The 25,112-nt window shown below is 37.7% G+C and overlaps 1 protein-coding gene across 20 annotated transcripts in view; it reads right to left on the bottom strand.

Moving 5' to 3' along the window:
• BCKDHB (branched chain keto acid dehydrogenase E1 subunit beta) overlaps window positions 1-25,112 on the bottom strand; it is a 274,313-nt gene that overhangs the window by 88,819 nt on the left and 160,382 nt on the right. Inside the window, exon 10 of one of the 20 annotated variants that reach the window (XR_013534843.1) lies at window positions 5,987-6,138. The exons of the other annotated variants lie outside the window; for them this stretch is intronic. The gene's annotated coding sequence lies outside the window, so the exon portion shown is untranslated. The remainder of the gene's footprint in view (window positions 1-5,986; window positions 6,139-25,112) is intronic. 20 annotated transcript variants of the gene reach the window in all.

Below are 25,112 nucleotides of genomic sequence, written 5' to 3'. Positions count from 1 at the left end.
GAAAATGAGATCAGCATAAATTTACAAAACAAGAGAATGTATTCTTTGTATTCTATTTTAATTAGATATTCTGATTAAAGTATATCTTTTTGGCCACTTTAATAGACTTTTTATGTTCACATATCTAGGCAAAATAATATGTGACTGTCAAGAAATTTCCCTAACCATGTTTAGCATTTTTATATACTTAGTAAATATTAATACAGTATGTTCAATGGAAATAGCCATTAACCCTTTTAAGATAAATAACTACAGATACAATACTAATAATAGTTTAAAAAATATTTTCTTCCAAAGAAAATAAATTTTAAAGATTTTAAATTTTCCTCTGAGATAAATTCATCACTTGAAACAAATTAAACATGTGTAAACAACTTTTCAGGATGAAAGCTGAACCTATCAAATCCAGGAAAGATCACGTAAGGCTGGATTTGCAAATATCTGCTTCTCCAACTTTTTACCACTAAGAACTGTTCCTGGATTCTGGCCTACGGCAGATGGAGCACCAATGAGTTAGAGGTGGCAAATGACATCAGGCAAAGCTAAGCCAATTAAAGATCAGGACTCTGAATAACTCAGGCCACTCTGTGTCCTCTACCACAAAACAAAAGGACTTTGTTTCTTGCAAGGGCTCTAAAAGATTTGTCAAAAAAGCATTAAAAACAGTCCTGAAAGGCTCGTAGTTTTCTCACCACTTCAGTTAGTCATTCCCTCCAACAGAGCATTAGTGGCATGCTATCACAATAGGAGCAATCAAAATCCCAACCCTGAACACACAGCATTGCCAAAGGCAGATATAACAAGGCATCATGTTCTGCTGGAACCCTGAACTTGTTTCTTGTTTGGCCACTCCATGACTTTTCCCCGTTATCCATCTTCTACCTAAATGTCTTTACAAAAGGCCATAAATTAATCTATGAAGAATGTCTAGCACAGTGCTCTGAACATTATAGACACTCAAGAAAAGTTAGCTAGATAAAAAAAATCCATTAAAAATTATTTAACCTTATCATGCATATATCTTCTTTTATTTATGCTATTGCGTTCTTAGCACATCCATTTTTAAGGTAGTGCAAAAGCATATACTTGACCACAACCAAGAACAATTTAATGATGAAGTAGCAGGCTCCAAATTGATGATATTTTAATGAAGTTTTAACAATAAGATATCTGTAGTAATAGGAGAACTACTAAGTTATACTCTGTTAAAATGATTGCACAGCCTTTGGCTGCCCAAACATTAGACATATGTTTTAGTGAATATAGCCTTTAAAGAATTTAACGCAATCAAACCAGGAAAACTGTTAAGTTGTCATTCTAGGAGAACTGATACAGAAACGCAAACCACAAAGCTTCCATGTGCCTGAAAGTGCAGCATCAACATTTGAAAAGCAAAACATTTATCATCTATCTATCTATATTTTTCATTTTATTTCCTCCTCAATACCTACAGACAATTCATCCTTACCTACACCAAGTACAGCAGGCTATTTCTGACTGCTAATAAGGTAAGGTTAAAAAAAAAAAAGCAACATTTTGGATAGGCAATTTATAGCCCTTTTAAATATCTTCAATCTGAATACACAGCTAATTAAAGGCAAAAGAAACACCAAAGCTAGTCTGCTTCAGTTCCTTCCAAATTCAAGAGAACCTCATATATGTGATGTACACATATAAGTACAATTAATGATAAAAATCACAGCACATACACTTCATTAATCAAGAACATATTATTTATACAATCTAGAATCATTAAGAATAGGATTTTGATGAACCTCAAATATCAATGCAAATGAGTTAGATACATTTTTTGAGATGTTTTCTTGTTTTGTAGCCAAATGCATATAACAAGTTAGCCAGAAAAACATCATAATTAATCACAGGTTAACAAACGTATTAATATATGCCTAGCAAATTATTAATCAGCATGACCTCCTCTGATATTCCACTGGAGAAATACCAGTGCTAAACAACAACAACAACAAAAAAAAACAAACAGTCCTGAGCTTCAGAGAAAGTCCTGAAAACTCCATTCTGGCAAACACATTAGTGATGGCATTACACATATTTTATTGTAGGAAAGTGTAAACCAAAAAAAACTGAATTGTCAGGGCTTTATCACCCATACGGAAAAAGTACAAAAAGGAACAAGCAGAGCACAAAGACAATTGCATAAAGAGCTAAAGAATGAGCAAATAATGTTGATAAAGAAATGAAACATTTAGGAAATTTTTGGACATCCTCACTGGTTCATTTTTTCCTCAATGATTTGTATAATCAGAACTGAAATACTGAAGAACCTAATAAAAACTGCTTTTACAAAATTAAAAGTGAACATCTTTCTGAAAGCTACTCCAAAATATTTCAGATAAACATGTTCCTGTCAGTCAACCTTACCTTTGCAACTTGCTTTCTATGCATTATGCCCCAGGCATGTCAGTCCCCTTGCAACTCTGTGAATGTGATCGATAGTTTTTCGCCTCAGACTTCCTTCCCCACCTTGGCAGATACTCTATCCCTCCCTCAAGACCCATCTCACACAACCCTTCCTCTCTGGTCCCCCCAACCAGCTGGGCCTTCTCTTACATTAAACCCCATGGTACTTTTCCTCCTTTTTCTTGTCAGATAGTCTACATACTAGTGATCATTCACCAGTAGAATTTCAGGGAGCTGACAACACAAAATATTATATGAAACCTAAAACCAGGTTACAAGGGCAAGAATCAAGTAGAGTAATAAGGTGAAGGCAGCACACATGGCTGTACCACTATCTTAGGAAGACACACGATTTTTTTTTTATTGCATTTTAGGTTTTGGGGTACATGTGCAGAACATGCAAGACATTTGCATAGGTACACACATGGCAGTTTGTTTTGCTGCCTTCCTCCCCTTCACCCGCATTTGGCATTTCTCCCCAGGCTATCCCTCCCCAGCTCCACCCACCCCCCCGCTGTCCCTCCCCTCTTCCCCTCAATAGACCCCAGTGTTTGGTACTCCCTTCCCTGTGTCCATGTGTTATCTTTTTTCATCACCCACCTATGAGTGAGAACATGCAGTATTTCATTTTCTGTTCTTGTGTCAGTTTGCTAATGATGTTCTCCAGATTCATCCATGTCCCTACAAACGACATGAACTCATCATTTTTGATTGCTGCATAATATTCCATGGTGTATATGTGCCACATTTTCCCAGTTCAGTCTATCATCGATGAGCATTTGGGTTGGCTCCAGGTCTTTGCTATTGTAAACAGTGCTGCAATGAATATTCGTGTGCACGTGTCCTTATAGTAGAAAAATTTATAGTCCTTTGGATATATACCCAGTAATGGGATTGCTGGGTCAAATGGAATTTCTATTTCTAAGGCCTTGAGGAATCACCACACTGGGAAGACACGATTTACCTCATAGTACAGATACGTATGACTAATCCTCCAACGTCACTCTAAATTACAAGTTTAAAGACAGAAACTCTTTCTTATAATGTCTATTGCAGAATACAGCACATGGCAAACAGATATTAAATTGAGCAAATTATGCTCTTTGTATATTAGTAAAAGATAAACAGCTTGAAAAAGGACCTACATATCCTTATTTGTTTTGAGAAATTTTTTTTCATGGGTGGAGGAGTGGTCTCTATACTATCTCCTTCAGCACTCCAAATCATTCTAGAGCATGAAATTTAGAACTATCAAATATTCTGTACCTAACTTGAATACCTAATACATTGTATTTGTGGACCCTAAATAAATGTTGCTTATATTGTTCCCCCTAAACATCACACAGGTACAGTAATTTACATGAATAACTCTTCAAGCCTCAAAGTCTCAGATGCCTTTCATATCTTAGGAGGCGAGGCTAATATTATTAGGATGCTGAAAGAGAAGTCCTAAAACCTAAGTTCTAATCATTCTAATTGCGATAGAGGACTACCCTGGGCCAACTCTCTCTACCTGTTTTTCCTACTCCCGACTCATTTTAGAACAAGGAGTTTGCAGTACAATACACACTTCTGTGTACCTTTTAAACATGCATGATGGCAACAAATACACAAACACTGAGCTGGTCGTGAACACAAACTTCCCTTTCCTACTGAAAAAAAGGTCGCCATGGTGGCAAAGGTATTGTACTGGACTACAGGACATTTATTAGGGATGTAGTTAAACATGAGCAAAAATTAAATAAATGCTTTCAAAAGTTTTTTGCCCCATTTCCCTGTCAGCTTAAACATCAAACAAAGCATAACCACCTGTAGGTAGCAACATAATTATTTCTGCCAAAACAATATTTCAAAGATTGAAGTAGCTGCTTGTCTAGTTGTTTTTGTATCTTCATTCTTACTTTTCTATCAATTTTTAAAAATATTTTTTATAAACTTATACCTAATCTCCACCTCAACTTAATCAATCTCTTTTTATGAAGAAAAGAAATTGTTACATGATTTGGCTATTAATACTGTTGACTTCCATATCACAGAATTTTAGAAAACTGTTGATAAGGACCACTAAAAAGGCAAGTTTTACTTTTGAAACACACTCAGGGTGCTGCATCTTCCACCCTTTCTATCCTTATAAGACCCTTCCTGGCTCTTCTAGGCATTTTCTTTGGAGTTGGCAGGGGCAGGAGGCATTTGGAAGTACCACATAACTAAAGCCTTACTATAAATACACTATGCTCTTCTAATAAATAAAGAAGTGAGAGTTCATGAGCTACAGCACAGTATGGTGCAAATTTAGAACCTGACCTAATCATGAAGACCACTGTCTTTATGGTATCATTCCACTATCTTTAACATTCATTAATTCCAGCAGTTTACCTTCATTCAAGTGAATACTTTGTTACCATGGTGTTAATACGCATTATATTGTTCCAAATTTAGCATTGGGGTTATAATTATAGGCTGACTGAAAAATCCCATAAAGATAGTTGTTTGTTTTCCCATTTGAATCATTTTTAATTGTACAGTTCTGTGGCATTAAGTACAATCATATTACACAACCATCACGCCCATCCATCACTACTACTTATCCGTCCTCCCAGCAAAACTCTGTAGCCATTAAACAATAATTCCTCATTCCCTCTTCCTACAAGCCCTTGGTATCATTCTACTTTCTGTCTCTATGAATCTGACTAGTTTAGGAACCTTACATAAATGGATTCATACAATATGTGTCATTTTGTGACTGTCTTATTTCACATTGCATAATGTTCTCAAGATTCATCTATGCTATATTATGTGCCAAAATTTCCCTCCTTTGAAACTAAGTAATATCCCACTGTATATATATATCACATTTTGTTTATATATTCATCTATCAATGGATGCTTAAGTTCCTTTTACCTTTTGGCTACTGTGAGTACTACTGCTATGAACATAAGTGTACAAATATTGGTTCAAATCCCTGCTTTTACTTCTTTTGTATATATACCCAGAAGTGGAATTGCTGGGTCATGCCACAATTGTTTAATTTTTTTCAGAAATAGCCATACTAATTTCCAAAGATGCTATACCATTTTATATTCCCCCCAACAGTGCACAGAGATGCAGTTTTTCCACATCTGTGCCAACACTTATTTTCTGTAGTTTTGACAGTAGCCATCCCAATCGGTATGAGGCAGCATCTCATTGTGATTATGATTTGCATTTCCCTAATAATTAGTGGTGTTGAAATTTGCTCATGACAATCCTGGTTTTGGTTAGGGTCAGGTCATTTTCTTCTTATTCATGGTATACTGGGAGTACAAGGGATGATGTCAGTTTCTACCCTTTAGATTGGCCAGTGGCATATCTTTTTTGGAGAAACATCTATCTGGGTCCTTTCTCCATTTTTTAATTGCCCTGTTTAATGTTTTGTTGTTGATTTAGTGCTTTAAAAGTGCTTAATACATCTAATTTCTTAAACTGGTCCCTTTGAGGACTGGAAAGAAAATCTTTTCAGAATATGATACTCCATATGGAAAAACATATAATTAAAATCTCAATTGTTTACCATGTCCTCTTTCCTTAAAAAGCATCACGTTCTGGTTTCCTCGCCATCCTCCATTCTGAAACAGACACCAGAAAAAATTTTCCTGGTATCATCAGTGTCACAGATCCTCTGTCAGACTGCTTATCCACAACAGCACTCCTCTCCTGAAAAATCTTCAATGGTAAATCAGCTAATCAGAATCTTAAAGATAACTTAGAAATAGTAACAGCACCTGTAATTCACTGCTATGGAAACAAAGGAGACAAGTTACACGCTAGAGAACCTCTGAGCCTCATAGCTTTGCTCCATATTGTGCCAGTAATTAGGAGATAAATAACACCAACTAAGAAAATTTTGAACATTAGTACATACCAGAAAATCACTTTCACCATCATTTGAGTATTACATGCAATTTCTCAATTAACCTTTAATGTTGTATAAATTCCAAAGATCATCAGTTCATATTAAAACAATTTTTTGAGCTACATGTGCTAATACTGGGGAAGCAAAGACGAGTTAACCCAAGTCCCTAAAGGGTTGTACTGTATGTCACCACAATGCCCTAGGGCAAAGCATACCCAAAAAATAAATAAACAATTTAAAGAGCATTTTAAGTGATAATAAAAAACAAGGAAAGGCATTATACTGGTATTAAAAATCAACTTACTTTTGTTAAAAATGAGTTTTTCTAGATTTTTAAATTTCAACTTCTTTGTTCTTTTCTAAAACAATACTGAAAAATGAATTTTTCTCCCCTTAAAACAATTATTAATATCCTCTGCTTTTCAATTCATAAGTCTCCATTTGGCAAATTTTTCTCAAGTGTTGACAACAGAGGGAAATACTATGTCTGGCCATCGTAAGAGTTCTAAAGGGTAGAAACTGACATCATCCCTTGTACTCCCAGTATACCATGAATAAGAAGAAAATGACCCTAACCAAAACCAGGATTGTCAGCCAGTTACATTTTACACTGCTTTTAAGCACGTATCAAGGGTACAATTTTCCCTGAAGCCAGCTGGTTGTCTACCAAGATCATGCTTCCCAAAGGAATGATCAAAAGTATAAACACTGCTACACTTCTGTATCACCATGGATAAATGGTCCCATTTTCTAAAACCTGGTCCAATTCTGTTGGAATAAATGAATTTTTGGTCCATTACGAAACAAAAATTATGTGTAGTTCATAATACATGGGCAAGGCTTAAAATCTTTTGGGTCTTTTTGGGGTATGACTCAAAAAAATGTTGGAGTAAAACTCAAAGGTTATTTCAGCAAAAATTACACATCTTTTTTTAGTATATATAACTAAGATGGCACAGAGAGAAATAAAATATATAACTTATGTATCTTCATTAAAACCAATTATCACACAGTTTTAATTATGTATTTAAGTTATTCATATGTCAGGTGGATTCAGGAAAAGAATTATTCAGCAGAAATACTATTATTTGTCCATAAAACAGTCATTGATTATTTAATAGAGAAGGTAGGAATACAGAGGCACAGAAATTTATTGTGTTTTATTCGTTTTTTGAGACAGGGTCTTGGTCTGTCACCCATGCTGGAGAGCAGTGGCACAACAGAGGCACAAAACTCTTAAGGTCAAAAATTATACAGCTGCTAATAGGATATCAGTGAGAAGATATAATAACAACAGTTCTCCAGAAATACAATTTAATATTTAAAAATCATTTTTTAATCTATATTTAAATCCTTTTGTTCAGGAAAAGAAGGCTCAGTAATTTTCTTTCCTTATAATGAACAAAAATATCAACAATGTATTCCTATTTGATTTACAGTTCTTTATTCTGCAATGCTTTCATTGACAAGGACTACAACAGTACCATTTTCTGGCCATTATCCCAGAAGAAGTGAAATATTGTAAGTGAATACTTACAATAGCTTAGGTTGTGAATGATAGTTTTTTTATTTTTTTGAGGGGTGATCCAAGATTTGTGCTTGGCTTACTTTATGATAAAAGGTTGGTCATTTTGCTATACTTTCTATCAATAAAATAACTAATTATTATAAAAGAGAAAATACCACTACTAAACAAAGAAAATGTTCTATTGCTCTACTAATTTTTTAAAATCAGTTTAAAAATAAGGATAAAGTGGCATTTTACCAATTAATTTCAGAAAATAAATTTAAATTCTGACAAAGGTATACAGTTAAAATCTTCCTTACATTGCCATAAGCAGTGTAAACTGGCATAAATCTTTAAAGAAATATTTTGGGAATATATTTGCCAAACGCTACTAAATGTTCAAATCCCTGAAATAAGGAATCTCAGTTCTGAGACTTTATTCTCAGAAGACTCCGAAAGATGTAAAATACTGGACTTCTGGTTTAGTAATAAGTATGTGCATGTGTGTGTTTGTGTGATACCAGGGTCAAAAAAATTCAGAAAAATTTAAGAAACACTGTTTTAGAGCAAGGGCCTTATACTAAAGACCCAAATACCATATTTGGTCATAGGCAAATTCCACTCAAAGAGACAAAGCACTTTAGAAATACTGCCTTTAAATCCTGTCCACAGCTACCATAGGTTGCATACTGCTTCACTAATTTTGTTTCATCTGTCTAATCTCTGCAGGTCCTTTAATGTGTGACCCCTAGTTCAATGGCAAAGAAAACAAGTGGAAAGCTGGCAGCATAGGAGAAGACCTTACCTGTACAGCAGAGCTTCTACAACAGAGATCAAGCTGGGAACTGAACTTCCCACCCTTTGGATGGAAATCTGAGTAGGAGATTCCCCCCAGTGAACAAATTGAGAGCGGAAGCAAAGCGAACCCACACCCTGGTTATGGGAAACTAAGCCTGTACGAACTGATATCACCCTATTCAAAGATCAGCAAAGGAAGCAAAACAGACTAAAGCTAACAGAGCCTATTTTTTTAAAAATGCTGAAAATCATCCTGATCACTCAAAAAAAAAAAAAGCAGGCCTCTAAAAATAATCTACTTGACATCCAGAAGAAAGTGTTAAGCAACCACTGTTTACTCTGAACAGAAGAGATACCCTTTAAGAGATAAGAATAATAGGCTGGGCGTGGTGGCTCATGCCTGTAATCCCAGTACTTTGGGAGGCCAAGGCAGGCGAATCACGAGGTTAGGAGTTCGAGACCAGCCTGACCAACATGGTGAAACCTTGTCTCTACTAAAAATACAAAAATTAGCTGGGCATGGTGGTACACGCTTGTAATCCCAGCTACTCAGGAAGTTGAGGCAGGAGAATCGCTTGAACCCCAGGGGCGGAGGTTGCAGTGAGCCAAGATCACGCCGCTGTACTGTAGCCTCGGTAATAGAGCAAGATTCTGTTTCAAAAAAACCAAAAAAGAAAAGAAAAGAAAAATAAGAATAATAATTCTAAGGCGACAATAAGGCTGGGTGAGAAAGGATACAGATGAAATGTGAGAGTCTCACAAAGCAGCTAAAACCACATTCGTGAAATGCAAACCCATGACAGTGGTGAATTCTTGTTTTATTTTCATTGTATCTTCCCCCACTGCCTACCGCTGGCAGGGTATATGACGTTCCACATTCAGCAGACCTCAAAGTATTTGCTGAATGAATGAGTAGGGATAAACTGGCCTCAGCTGCAAATGTCTGAAAAATACAGGGGCAAGAAGCAAGCAGACAGGAAGGCAAGGTGAGTAGTAAGTTTTATTTGCTCCTCGTCCCCTGGCCACAGACTGACAGTGAGGAGGCTTTCCCTTGGTTCTCTCTATCCCTTCTGACAGCCAAGGACCACTGACCACCACTGGAGAGCATAGAGGGGCTTTCCTCCCATCCTTCCATTTGTCCTTTTCCAAAGTCCACCTGAAGCCTGCTATTGCCCGAATTGGAACTGGAGCTAAGAATAAGAAGAAAGGGGAAGAAAAGGAGGTTCATCTTCCCAGTCTGACAGCAACTTAAAAGGATGAGGTACACAAATCACAGACTGCTAACAGCTTTCATTTAGCAAGAGTCACAAGACAATTAACTCATGACCCCAAGATTAATGGGAATAACTAAGGCAATAAGCAGTGGAAGGTGGTGTGGACAACCAGAGAACACAGTCTCCGAATTAGGAGGCCAAACTCATTTCTGTTTTACTTTTTTTTTTAATACTGTGAAAGCCAAGCAAAACATGTCTCCCCAGGCCAGATTCTGTCCAAGAGTTTGCAACCTATACTTTAAGGAAACATCTTTGGCAAAACGATATTCTTTCCCCAAATATCAAGATGTACTTTCTGTTACGTTATCTTTGCCCACAAAATTATACACTGAATTAGGCAGACTTCCATTCCGGCCTTCCCAAAACTTTGTGGATATTTACCAGCATAAACATCCACTTTGTTGTAAAGTTACATTAAGCAAAGCAGACCCAGTCGTTCAAAAGAAAGGAATTTGAGACATATCTTCACCACGTGTTCCTAAACCCCAGAAAAACAATGAACTATCCAAGATAATGTGAAAATTTAAGTGTTCAGTAGTCCTGCTCTATGTTCCAAAATGACCTAAGTGGACGATTATGGTATTTGGCATTTTAAATATGCAGGAAAAAGGATTCTATGGCTCTGAAGCTTTCCCCCATATTGCACTAGGTGATGTACCGTATTTCTGAAGCACTTCTGGTAAGAGTGAGCCCTCCAGTGTGTTTATATACTACTGAAAGAGTGAGAGTCTGTTTCCAGTTTCAAGAGACCCAGTCATTTTTAGTCCCTCATAGGAGAAACGTTGTACCAAGAACATCTGCAATAGATGATACGCAGTTTCATTGACTAAAAGAAGTTTTAGTAAGTTTATCCAAAATATAGTTTTCTAAAAACATTACGTAAAAGATAAATGGTAATACTGCATTTTATTACCACATACACACACATGCCATTACCACCAGTTTTTACTAAATTGCCTATTTTGGCCATCAATATTGGCAGCTGGCCCAGGCAACTAGCGGTGAGAGTGGTGTCTAAAACTAGTGTAACAACAGGTATGAAGAGGAAGTAAAAAACCACAACCAATGTTTTAAAGCAGAGGAAGAAAATAAAGGTTGTACCATGAAAGTAACTAGGTTTAATTCAGGACCCATACAAAATAGGGGCTGGAAAATCCAAAGACCTAAACAATGAAGATAAGACTAAGAAGTTCTTTTCATAGTCATGGTGTGGGGTTGGGTCGTAGATATTCATCTCCTCATCTCCTCACCATCACTACTGTCATGGGCCCAGAGGTTACCTACACCTCTACCTTCACTTGGCAAATCTTAACTATATTCAAAAATAAAATTAAGATTTGGGTTTGGGGCTTTACTCATCATAAATTAATTTCTAACAAGCATATAAATTGACGTTTTTGAATCTACTTTAAAGTAGTCCTTTAGTTCTGATGATGACTAATGTCATCATTATTTTCCAAAAAGTTAAAAGAAACACATTAGGGTACCATTATTCTTTTGGCTACCTAGCGTCCCAAATAAGAAATCATTCATAAATCTGTGTTTAAAAAAGTAACAATTTCTCACATCTACTATAAAATTGTATGAACTATAAATACGTGTGGTTATATTTATAAATGCACGCTTCTCACACTTTCTTACCTATACTGTGTGCAGTTCATGTATTTTACACCACAGCCCCAAATGTAACCAGGAAACCTCTATGAGGGTGGAATCTTCACATAGCTTTCAGTGTTATTGCTCCCTGATCCTACAACTGTATGATGCCAAAGCATGTCACTTTACACTGGTACAGCCAACCATAATTCTCAAATCAGAAGACAACTGACTCTGCATGACTGACACTGAAACCATAATATTGTAGCCGGCCTGGAGCAGCAGCAAGCTGCTGATCAGTAAGCAAGACAGTGGAAAGGAAATATTGCCTGGAGAAAGACATTCAAGACATAAATCTCCAAATTCTCAATAAACTTCAACGAGCAGAGTCCAATATCCAATCTGGAAAATGTCACAGGTCAGGTTTTTTAACAAAATTAAGTGGGGAGATTAATAATATTAATAAGTATATCCACACTGCATTCAATACTGAGCTGTTTCAGGACCACTTTTAGAAACCACAATATGATACCACTTCCTATGCCAGGACATCTTACAGCAATGGTCTCATATTGAGGAAAAAACATTTGTAAATAAAACAGCAAACTGTTACTAAAGGCATAGAGTATAGGCACTCTATAGCTCGAAAGAAAGAACTATGGAAGAGTTTGGAAGAAAATTATATCCCCAAGTTACAGTATAAAGGTGAAAAATATAACTTACGTCTTCATGCTGTTAACTTGAACATCAGTGATAGAATGTATGAGTGCTGCTGCAATGGATGCTCTTTCTACTAACTCTCATCAAATAATGTATCAAGATACATTGATGTATTACACATGTACACACCTTGCATTGTCTACTCCCCTCATCAGGATCACTGCTTAGATAGTAGCCCCCAAATCAGCAAGCTTGAGCTGGGAAAAGGCAGGTACTCACTCTCCTGGTGCTTGGGGGAGCCTTGGAGCCATCTGGGCAGCCTGCCCCCTTGGGCTGCTCCCCTGATCCTTACCTTTAATCTCAATGGCATCAGACCCAGTGTTTGCTGCTTTAGAACATTTTACTCAACAGAACTATAGGCCAGTGATGAAAAGATGTTTACAAAGTTGATGTCTTTTAAGTAAGAATAACAAAATTTTGTTGAATATTTCCTCTGGTACCTTCTAAACAGAAAAGAGAGTATCTCAACCCACTGCCCCTTCGAGCCCCTGAAAATATGAATCTCTGACTCAGCTTGATGACCATTACTCCTCAGGCACCTGAACTATTAAAAGCTGATGAGAAACTGGTGAAAACAGAACCTGTCAGTGATCTCTCTGAATGCTTCTGAGCTTTTCAGCAGAAACAGTGCCTTGTCAGTTACTGTGTTTTGTTTTGTTTTAAACAATACAAAAGAAAGATTCTGGGGAAAAAAAAATAAAAGTAACAGACATATTACAGAACCAGAAAATTAAGTGGGAAACATAGGATACAGAGCACAACATAAAGGCAGAACTAAAATTCTCAATGTATTATTCTTATACATAAACAATGTCCTGATTCATAGATTTTACAAACTATATAAAATACACACACATACATATGTTGTGATGGTTAATTTGAGGTATCAACTTGAAGATTTGTCTTTATTGCAGTCAGGCACCATCCAATATGCTGGGAGTCCAAAGAAGAAAAGACAGAGAAAAGGTAAATGTGGCCATCTATTTGCTGGGACTGGGATACACCCTTCCTCCTCCGTCCTTGGACAATAACTCTAGGCTCCGGCCCTTTGGACTCCAGGACTTATATCAGTGCCACCTCCCTACTCCCTTGCCCCTGGGTTCTCAGAGTACCACCATTGTCTTCTCTGGTTCTGAGACCTTTACATTTAGTCTGAGACTTACTGCCAGCATCCCAGAATCTCCAGTTTACAGACAGCCTGTTTTAGGACTTCTCAGCCTCCATAAGCACATGAAAAAAATCCTTTTAATAAATCCCCTCTCATCTATCTATCTATCCACCTCTTCATTCTGTCTCTCTGAAGAATGTATATCCCAAATAAGATACTTACACTGTTACATTATTTATTCATATATAAATGAATATATTCATATCTTTAAAGATATATGAGTTATATATCTTTAATATATATGAATTACAGATCTTTAAAGAATATATTTATATATACATACACATAGACAATATATAGTATCATATGTATAAGTGTACATCTATCTGTGTGTGTGTGCGTGTGTGTATGTGTGTATTCACAGAGAAAGAAAGAGGAGGACAGACATACAGACAGGCAGACATTAAAGACAAGAGAAACTAGGCTTTTAAACCAAAAGTGGTGAATCAGTCCAGTATCAGACTAGAAGCCCCATGACAGGACAGACTGTTTTTTCACTGCTGTGCTTTAGGGCATCAGTGTACAGCAAATACTCAATAGACTAATTTGTTGGAAGGCTAAACATTATGATGTTGTCCCCTTTTTAAAGAAGTCTCACATAAATAACATTAAAGAAGCTGTAACTCCAGTAAGCAAATTTATTCTAATAATGTGGATATGATATGTGTAAATGATGATAGAAAACTATACAACTGTATCAGGAAACGACTAGATTTTAGAATACAAATGTAAGTATACAGATTTGAAAACATCCTTTCCTGTTACTCGATAATTGTATAATTAGAAGTCTCTGTTTTGAACCATATGTTGCTATTTTTTAAAACATGTACTGTGAGATGATTGCATTTATTATGGCTAAATATTATTAACGATTATATCTCATGACTAAAAAGCTAAGCCAACATAAGATGTCAAACACTGTATACCCTGCCTAGCCGAATAAGGAGCTACTAGATTTCACCAGCATGGAGAAAAGTGCTAACCAATTAAACCAAGGAAGAGCTACCAGGAGACAGTTTACTTCACAAATAAAGAGCTAAAGCACAAAAGAAGCCTTATAAAAATGGATGACTTTATGAATTTGGATCAAATTTTCCTTAGATAGTCAAACAACTTAATATGTATGTATGTATATATAGTTATGCACCCATAACAAAATTTGGGCCAACAAGGGACCATGTATCACAGAGGTCTTGTAAGATTATTGTACCGTATTTTTACTATATCTTTTCTATGTTTACATATGTTTTGACACACAAATACTTACCATTGTGTTAAAACTGCCTACAATATTCAGTACAGTAACATGCTGCATGTTTGTAGTCTAGGAACAGTAAGTAAGCTACACCATATAGCAGAGGTTTATAGTAGTCTATCCAGGTTCTAGGTTCATGTAAGTATACTCTGTAATATTTGCACAACAAAATTGCCTAACAACATGTTTCTTACAATGTACTCCTGTCGTTAAGTGATGCGTGACCGTATACACACAAAGCACACAAATACATATAAATGTGACGTTAAGAGAGGAAGTTAAATAACATGGATCATTTTTTTTCTAACTCTTCGTCTTATTGACTTAAGTTTGTTATTTGCAGCCACTTTGATGGTCCAAAGGGAAATGAACAGTTTCTCAATTCACAGACAAGCATATTATAGTACTTGCAGCCTTTGGGGGAAAATAACCAAAGGTAAATAGCATCAGGGAACAAATCACTTCCCTAATGGCGCAGTTAGGTCACCAGAAACCAGTAGTCAAATTTCTGATGCTGGCTTTTTGTCTTATCAGTTGTTCAAAAATAACTTCAGTGACTAGGATAATACATTTGACATCCGTTTTTTGTTTTTTGTTTTTTATTTTTTTGAGACGGAGTTTTGCTCTTGTTACCCAGGCTAGAGTGCAATTGCGCCATCTCGGCTCACTGCAACCTCCGCCTCCTGGGTTCAGGCAATTCTCCTGCCTCAGCCTCCTGGGATTACAGGCACACGCCACCATGCCCAGTTAATTTGTTTTTGTATTTTTAGTAGAGACGCTGTTTCACCATGTTAACCAGGATGGTCTCAATCTCTCGACCTTGTGATCCACCCGCCTCGGCCTCCCAAACTGCTGGGATTACAGGTGTGAGCCACCACTCCTGGCCTTACATTTGACATCTTTATACCCTTCAGATTTCTCTAATAAATTAATAAACATTAAACACAGTTTATTAGACATATTCTTTATGATCAGGAGGCTACTATATAGTCCAGAGGAAATTCCAATTGGGGAAACTAAATTTCCATTGCTCTCTAATCACATGAAGCCAAACTCATGGCTTGGATAAGACAGTGGTAAAATCCTCTGGTTGTATGATTCCTATAACATATCAGTTTTCTCCACATTTATTTATTCCCACTGCTTGCTGTTTGGTAAGAGCAGGTTCCTTACTGAAAAGTTGTTTGTAGTGATTTAAATTTTTTTCCTTTTTTCTCTTCTTTTCACAGGTGTTGAAGAATTTTTGTCCTTTTATTTTTTGTAAATGAAAGTATTTGAGAATTTAATACCAAAGTGGTTTAAAATACAGTAAAGTAGAAGCCACTATCAATGGAAACAAAGGAATGAATTATGAAAGGTCACCAAGGATGATTCATTTTTAGAAAACAATAGAAACTTTCCTACTTCTAATAGATTTTGAAAATATAAACAGCAATTAGTACATTATAATCCTCATAATTAATTATGGTAATTATCTCTTTTCCATATTATACTTTATGGAGGTGCAATAAACTACATTGTGCCATTAGTAAAAGTACAATAACGTATAAAACCAAAACAACTAAGACTTGGGCTCTGTCTTCAAAAAGTACACAATCCAGGAGATTATTAAATGCATTTTTTTAAGTATATAGAAAAAGTAGATATAACATGCAGTGACAATGTAATCAGACTCATTTTTAAACAACAAACATTCCTCTTCAAAACACCCCAAAAAAAAATTGTTTTAACAATGAAGCTTTTGTTTCAAACATTTTGGGAAATTTGAAGAGGAAAGATCTTTTGTTACATATAGAGAGATTATCTGTTTGTCCATCTATCAAATCTACCTAACTATCTCTCCCTCCCTCCATCCACCTGGCTGAAGATAACAGAAATGTGCTCTCTCACAGTTCAGGAGGCCAAAATTCCAAAATCAAGGTGTCAAAAAAGTTATTTCCTTGCCAGAGACTCTGAGAGGTAAATCATCCATGCCTCTGTCAGTTTCGGCGGATTTCTGCTTTCCTTGGCCTTCTTAGTCTTGTTGTTTTATTTATTTTTTTTTTAATTTTTTATTGCATTTTAGGTTTTGGGGTACATGTGCAGAACATGCAAGACAGTTGCATAGGTACATACGTGGCAGTGTGTTTTGCTTCCTTCCTCCCCTTCACCCACATTTGGTATTTCTCCACAGGCTATCCCTCCCCAGCTCCCGTGCCCCCTGCGCTGGCCCTCCCCTTTTCCCCCCAATAGACCCCAGTGTTTAGTACTCCCCTCCGTGTGTCCATGTGTTCTCATTTTTCATCACCCGCCTATGAGTGAGAATATGCGGTGTTTCATTTTCTGTTCTTGTGTCAGTTTCTGAGAATGATGTTCTCCAGATTCATTCATGTCCCTACAAACGACACAAACTCATCATTTCTGATTGCTGCATAATATTCCATGGTGTATACGTGCCACATTTTCCCAATCCAGTCTATCATCAGTGGGCATTTGGGTTGATTCCAGGTCTTTGCTATTGTAAACAGGGCTGCAATAAACATTCGTGTGCATGTGTCCTTATAGTAGAACGATTAATAGTCCTTTGGATAAGGAGTGCTGGGTCAAATGGAATTTCTATTTCTAAGGCCTTGAGGAATCGCCACACTGTCTTCCACAATGGTTGAACTAATTTACACTCCCACCAACAGTGTAAAAGTGTTCCTTTTTCTCCACATCCTCTCCAGCATTTGTTGTCTCCAGATTTTTTAATGATCACCATTCTAACTGGCGTGAAATGGTATCTCAATGTGGTTTTGATTTGCATCTCTCTGATGACCAGGATGATGAGCATTTTTTCATATGATTGTTGGCCTCATATATGTCTTCTTCCATAAAGTGTCTGTTCATATCCTTTGCCCAATTTTGAATGGGCTTGTCTTTTTTTTTCCTGTAAATCTGTTTGAGTTCTTTGTAAATTCTGGCTATCAGCCCTTTGTCAGATGGGTAAACTGCAAAAAATTTTTCCCATTCTGTTGGTTGCCAATTCACTCTAGTGACTGTTTCTTTTGCCGTGCAGAAGCTGTGGAGTTTGATTAGGTCCCATTTGTCTATTTTGGCTTTTGTTGCCAATGCTTTTGGTGTTTTGTTCATGAAGTCCTTGCCTACTTCAATGTCCTGGATGGTTTTGCCTAGATTTCCTTCTAGGGTTTTTATGATGCCAGGTCTTATGTTTAAGTCTTTAATCCATCTGGAGTTGATTTTAGTATAAGGTATCAGGAAGGGGTCCAGTTTCTGCTTTCTGCACATGGCTAGCCAGTTTTTCCAACACCATTTGTTTAACAGGGAATCCTTTCCCCATTGCTTGTTTTTGTCAGGTTTATCAAAGACTGTATGGTTGTAGATATGTTGTGTGGCCTCTGATGCCTCTGTTTTGTTCCATTGGTCTATATCTCTGTTATGGTACCAGTGCCATGCTGTTTTGATTACTGTAGCCTTGTAGTATAGTTTGAAATCCGATAGTGCGATGCCCCCCCCCCCCCGCTGTGTTCTTTTTGCTTAGAATTGACTTGGCTATGCGGGCTCTCTTTTGGTTCCATATGAAGTTCATGGTGGTTTTTTCCAGTTCTGTGAAGAAAGTCAATGGTAGCTTGATGGGGATAGCATTGATTCCATAAATTACTTTGGGCAGTATAGCCATTTTCACGATATTAATCTTCCTAACCATGAACATGGAATGTTTCTCCATCAGTTTTTGTCCTCTCTGACTTCGTTGAGCAGTGGTTTGTAGTTTTCCTTGAAGAGGTCCCTTACGTTCCTGGTGACTTGTATTCCTAGGTATTTTATTCTTTTTGTAGCAATTGTGAATGGCAGTTTGTTCTTGATTTGGCTTTCTTTAAGTCTGTTATTGGTGTACAGAAATGCTTGTGATTTTTGCACATTGATTTTATATCCTGAGACTTTGCTGAGGTTGCTTATCAGTTTCAGGAGTTTTGGGGCTGAGGCGATGGGGTCTTCTAGGTATACTATCATGTCGTCTGCAAATAGAGACAATTTGGCTTCCACCTTTCCTATTTGAATACCCTTTATTTTTTTTTCTTGCCTAATTGCTCTGGCTAGAACTTCCAGTACTATATTGAATAGGAGTGGTGAAAGAGGGCATCCTTGTCTAGTGCCGGATTTCAAAGGGAATGCTTCCAGTTTTTGCCCATTCAGTATGATATTGGCTGTTGGTTTGTCATAAATAGCTTTTATTACTTTGAGATACGTTCCATCGATACCGAGTTTATTGAGGGTTTTTAGCATAAAGGGCTGTTGAATTTTGTCAAATGCCTTCTCTGCCTCAATTGAGATAATCATGTGGTTTTTGTTTTTGGTTCTGTTTATGTGGTGAATTACATTTATAGACTTGCATATGTTGAACCAGCCTTGCATCCCCGGGATGAATCCTACTTGATCATGATGGATAATTTTTTTGATATGATGTTGCAATCGGCTTGCCAATATTTTATTGAAGATTTTTGCATCTATGTTCATCATGGATATTGGCCGGAAGTTTTCTTTTCTTGTTGGGTCTCTGCCAGGTTTTGGTATCAGGATGATACTGGTCTCATAAAATGTTTTGGGAAGGATTCCCTCTTTTTGTATTATTTGGAATAGTTTCAGAATGAATGGTACCAGCTCCTCTTTGTGTGTCTGGTAGAATTCGGCTGTGAACCCATCTGGACCTGAGCTTTTTTTGTGTGGTAGGCTCTTAATTGCTGCCTCGACTTCTGACCTTGTTATTGGTCTATTCATAGTTTCAGCTTCCTCCTGGTTTAGGCTTGGGAGGACACAGGAGTCCAGGAATTTATCCATTTCTTCCAGGTTTACTAGTTTATGTGCATAGAGTTGTTTGTAATATTCTCTGATGATGGTTTGAATTTCTGTGGAATCTGTGGTGATTTCCCCTTTATCATTTTTTATTGCATCTATTTGGTTGTTCTCTCTTATCTTTTTAATCAATCTGCTAGTGGTCTGTCTATTTTGTTGATCTTTTCAAAAAACCAGCTCTTGGATTTATTGATTTTTTGAAGGGTTTTTCGTGTCTCTATCTCCTTCAGTTCAGCTCTGATCTTAGTTATTTCTTGTCTTCTGCTGGGTTTTGAGTTTTTTTGATCTTGCTCCTCTAGCTCTTTCAATTATGATGATAGGGTGTCAATTTTGGATCTCTCCATTCTCCTCATATGGGCACTTATTGCTATATATTTTCCTCTAGAGACTGCTTTAAATGTGTCCCAGAGATTCTGGCATGTTGTGTCTTCGTTCTCATTGGTTTCGAAGAACTTCCTTGTTTCTGCCTTCATTTCATTGTTTATCCAGTCAACATTCAAGAGCCAGCTGTTCAGTTTCCATGAAGCTGTGCGGTTCTGGGTTGGTTTCTGAATTCTGAGTTCTAACTTGATTGTACTATGGTCTGAGAGACTGTTTGTTATGATTTCAGTTGTTTTGCATTTGCTGAGGAGTGCTTTACTTCCAATTATGTGGTCAGTTTTAGAGTAGGTGTGATGTGGTGCTGAGAAGAATGTATATTCTGTGGATTTGGGGTGGAGAGTTCTGTAAATGTCTGTCAGGTTTGCTTGCCCCAGGTCTGAGTTCAAGCCCTGGATATCCTTGTTGATTTTTTGTCTGGTTGATCTGTCTAATATTGACAGTGGAGTGTTAAAGTCTCCCACTATTATTGTGTGGGAGTCTAAGTCTCTTTGTAAGTCATTAAGAACTTGCCTTATGTATCTGGGTCCTCCTGTATTGGGTCCATATATGTTTAGGATCGTTAGCTCTTCTTGTTGTATCGATCCTTTTACCATTATGTAATGGCCTTCTTTGTCTCTTTTGATCTTTGTTGCTTTAAAGTCTATTTTATCAGAGATGAGAATTGCAACTCCCGCTTTTTATTGCTCTCCATTTGCTTGGTAAATCTTCCTCCATCCCTTTATTTTGAGCCTTTGTGTATCCTTGCATGTGAGATGGGTTTCCTGGATACAGCACACTGATGGGTTTTGGTTTTTTATCCAATTTGCCATTCTGTGTCTTTTGATTGGTGCATTTAGTCCATTTACATTTAGGGTTAATATTGTTATGTGTGAATTTGATACTGCCATTTTGATGCTAGCTGGCTGTTTTGCCCGTTAGTAGTTGCAGATTCTTCATTATGTTGATGCTCTTTAGCATTTAGTGTGATTTTTGGAATGGCTGGTACTGGTTGTTCCTTTCTATGTGTAGTGCCTCTTTCAGGAGTTCTTGTAAAGCAGGCCTGGTGGTGACAAAATCTCTGAGTCTTTGCTTGTTCGTAAAGGATTTTATTTTTCCTTCACTTCTGAAGCTCGGTTTGGCTGGATATGAAATTCTGGGTTGAAAGTTGTTTTCTTTAAGGATGTTGAATATTGGCCCCCACTCTCTTCTGGCTTGTAGTGTTTCTGCCGAGAGATCTGCTGTGAGTCTGATGGGCTTCCCTTTGTGGGTGACCCAACCTTTCTCTCTGGCTGCCCTTAGCATTTTCTCCTTTATTTCAACCTTGTTGAATCTGACGATTATGTGCCTTTGGGTTGCTCTTCTTGCAGAATATCTTTGTGGTGTTCTCTGTATTTCCTGCAATTGAGTGTTGGCCTGTCTTGCTAGGTGGGGGAAATTTTCCTGGATAATGTCCTAAAGAGTATTTTTCAGCTTGGATTCATTCTCTTCGTCACATTCTGGTACACCTATCAAACGTAGGTTAGGTTTCTTCACATAGTCCCACATTTCTTGAAGACTTTGTTCATTCCTTTTTGTGCTTTTTTCTCTGATCTTGGTTTCTCGTTTTAATTCATTGAATTGATCTTCGACTTCAGATATTCTTTCTTCTGTTTGGTCAATTCGGCTATTGAAACTTGTGCATGCTTCGCCAATTTCTCATATTGTGTTTTTCAGCTCCTTTAATTCAGTCATATTCCTCTCTAACGTATCCATTCTTGTTATCAATTCCTTGAATCTTTTATCAAGGTTCTTAGTTTCTTTGCATTGATTTAAAACATGTTCTTTTAGCTCACAAAAGTTTCTCATTATCCACCTTCTGAAGTCTAATTCCATCATTTCGTCACAGTCACTCTCCATCCAGCTTTGTTCGCTTGCTGGTGAGGAGTTTTGGTCCTTTGTAGGAGACTAGGTGTTCTGGTTTCAAGTGTTTTCCTCCTTTTTGCGCTGGTTTCTTCCCATCTTTGTGGATTTATCCACCTGTCGTCTGTGTAGTTGCTGACTTTTCAATTGGGTCTCTGAGTGGACACCCAGATTGTTGATGATGAAGTATTTCTGTTACTTGGTTTTCCTTCTACCAGTCTAGCCCCTCCACTGTATGACTGCTGAGGTCCACTCCAGGCCCTGCTTGTCTGGGGTGTACCTGTAGCCCCTGCAGAACAGTGAGGGATGCTACCAGTTTCTTTTTCTGCTATCTTTGTCCCAGAATGATGCCTGCCAAATGTCAGTCTTCTGGATATAGAGGGGTCAGGGAGCTGCTTGAGGAGACAGTCTGTACTTTATAGGAGCTCAAGTGCTGAGCTGTGAGCTCTGTTGTTCATTCAGGGTTGTTAGACTGCTACGTTTAATTCTGCTGCAGCAGAACTCATAAAAAAAAACACTTTTTTTCTCAGATGCTTTGTCTCGGGGGCGGGGGGTGGTTGGGGCTTTCTTTGTGAGTGTCCGTTGTGCTGTCCTGCCCAGCTAGGAGGCAGTCTAGTCACTATTTGCCTGCCAAGGCTCCGCCCTGCTGGTGTGAGGTTTGCCCTGTTGCTGCAGGCTCTGCCCTGCTGCTGCAGTCTCCACCCTGCTGCCACGGGCTACGCCCTGCGGCAGAGTCTCTCTGTTGTAGCGGGTTGCCTCGGCAACAGCAGGCTGCGTCAGCAATGGGCGTGTACCTCAGTAGGGGCAGATTGCCTCGGTAATAGTGGACGCCCCTCCCCCACGGAGTTGCACCGTCCTGGGTTCAGCTGTGCCCTCAGGGAACCTCTCCACCCGGAGCGTTTGGAATCGCCGTTTTGTTTGTCCCACTGCACTACCCCAAATGCTGTTTCTCTGGAATCTCCTGGCCTGGCTCACTGTCCAAGTCCCGTTCAGTCTCAAGTTCAGCCCTCTCAAGTCTCATATTGCCGGTTCAACAGGGCACCCGGACCAGTGCGCTTTGTGCGGAGCACTGTGTAGCACTGCTGCGCTACAGCGCCGGCCGCCGGCCGCCGGCCACACTGACTGCCAGCTGCACCAGCCAAAACCTCTGCCTGGAGTCTCGCATCTCTTTTATATTTGGGAATTTCCCCGTTCTGTGGGCAACAAAGATCCGTCTGGAAATGCGGCCCTGACTCACCCTCTCCATGCATTCACCGAGAACGTCAATCCTGGGTTGTTTTCACCGCGCCATCTTGAGTTCTTCCCTATTGTTTTATTTTTAAGAGAGACAGGATTTTACTCTGTCAGTAAGCCTAGATAGAGTGCAGTGGTGTGAACACAGCTCATTGTAACCTCTAATTCCTGGGCTCAAGCAATCTTCCAACCTCAGCCTACAGAGTAGATGGGGCCAAACGCAGGCATCACCATACCTGGCTAATTCTTTTATTTTTATTTTTGTAGACATGGGGTCTTACTATGTTGCCTGGGCTAGTTTTGAACTCCAAGTCTCAAGTGATCCTCCTGCCTAGGCCTCCCAAAGTGCTGGGATTATAGGCATGAGCCATTTCACTCAAGCTGCTGGAATTATCTTTAAAAAAATCAGTGCACAGACAACTTTAAAAATCACTCACATTACAATCACACTTCGTAATACAGAATTTAGAGGGAAAACATTTAAATTCTCAAAAAGAATCTTATTACAAAACTATGACATGTGAAAAAAGAAGAATAGATACCTTAAGGGAGATGGGGACACAATTGGGATAAAATAGAAATAAAGAAAATCATAATAAAATAATAAAGTAAATGAACTAATAATATATTAGGATACCAGCAAATCAGAGGGGAAATTTTCACCTTTTGAGAGTTGTATAAAAAGGGAAATGGTGATTTGATGTCCATCCTTGTTGACACCTGAGGCACATTGTACATGTCCCAATAAAACATAAACACTAATACTGATACAACATCCCAGTGAGTTATTTTGTAATAAAGTAATGATTATAATTATTTCAGCATATAATTTATTATGAAATGTTGCATAAAGACAACTTAATTAATTCAATTCAAGTTCAGTAGACTTAAATTTCTATTTTAATAATAACTTATTTAAAATACAAAAGCCATGAAAAATTAGTGGTCTATAAAAGCTAAAACTTATTATATTCTTCTGTAGCATTAAAAACAAGTTATGGTTAAAAGTCTGCTTTCACCAGGGGTCATTAGAAAAACTACAGAATATTCAGAAAAACACTATAAATATAGCTATGAATTTAGGGCAAAAGAGCTCCTGTGACTACTATATCAAAGGAAAAATATCATTTTTATTTATTATTTCTATGCATGGTAAAGTGATATGACATAGCATGTTGCTTTTTTGCCTATCACCCATGTCTTCTCCTTTATGTAATTTTTCCTTTGGAAGTTTATGCTTTCCTAAGAAGATACAATGTTGGAGGGGCTGTCAGTCAAAGAGTACCACATTCCCTTGACAAAGGAATGGATACATAGCCCAAGAATAATAAATAAAACTCTCTCCTGAAAGCCCAACGCATGATTAAACAGCATGTGTGTACAAGATCCAAAAACTGATTTGCCTCAATGCTGAAACCTGAAAAGACCATCTACTGCTTTCTGCAACCTTCCCCTCTAGATCCGCTGTTTCCTCCTCTTCTGCAGTGCTTCCCAGATGTTTGTAGGTCTTACCACACACAAAAAATTTAACATTTGCCTTGCACACTGGTTTATAGAACTAGACCAGTCCCTCTGCACCAGAGCTCAACCAAGGAACCTTAGCCCTGAGTGATCAATATCTGCTGACAACTATCCCACATCTTAAGCCTAGCAGCCGGTCTTGGCACAGCTCTACAAGGCCTTGTTCTTCAGGCTGTCCTCAAATTAAAAACTACAAGATATCTTTCCAAATAAACTGCTCCTTAATTTCCATTGCTTACAGTTAAATTACTGATGCAGATGTCATGAGGAAAACAATGTAGAAGATAGCCATGATGAGTATGATGACAGTGGTGATGGGGATGATGATGATCATGACTATGATGCTGATGGAGGAGGGGGTGAAGAAAGAGAAGGAAGAAGAAAAAGGAAATCTAAACTATAAAGAACTCTACAAACAACCTATTTAACTGACTTTTAACTGTGGGAGAGTAGATTTTAAAAGTCCAATTAAATCATTTATGCTTAATATTTACGTCACTCAGTATCTCTTGTAGTAAGACAGTATCAGATTTATATATAATTATACTTAGTAAAAATTTCAATGTTAATAAATTAGGTTTACATTATTTTAAATATTATTTTAAACATTATCCTTTCAAGGA

The sequence above is a fragment of the Callithrix jacchus genome, chromosome 4 (assembly GCF_049354715.1).
Source record: "Callithrix jacchus isolate 240 chromosome 4, calJac240_pri, whole genome shotgun sequence".
Lineage (NCBI taxonomy): Eukaryota > Metazoa > Chordata > Mammalia > Primates > Cebidae > Callithrix > Callithrix jacchus.
Note: the sequence above shows the minus strand (reverse complement) of the source record. Positions and strands in the feature narration are given on the sequence as shown.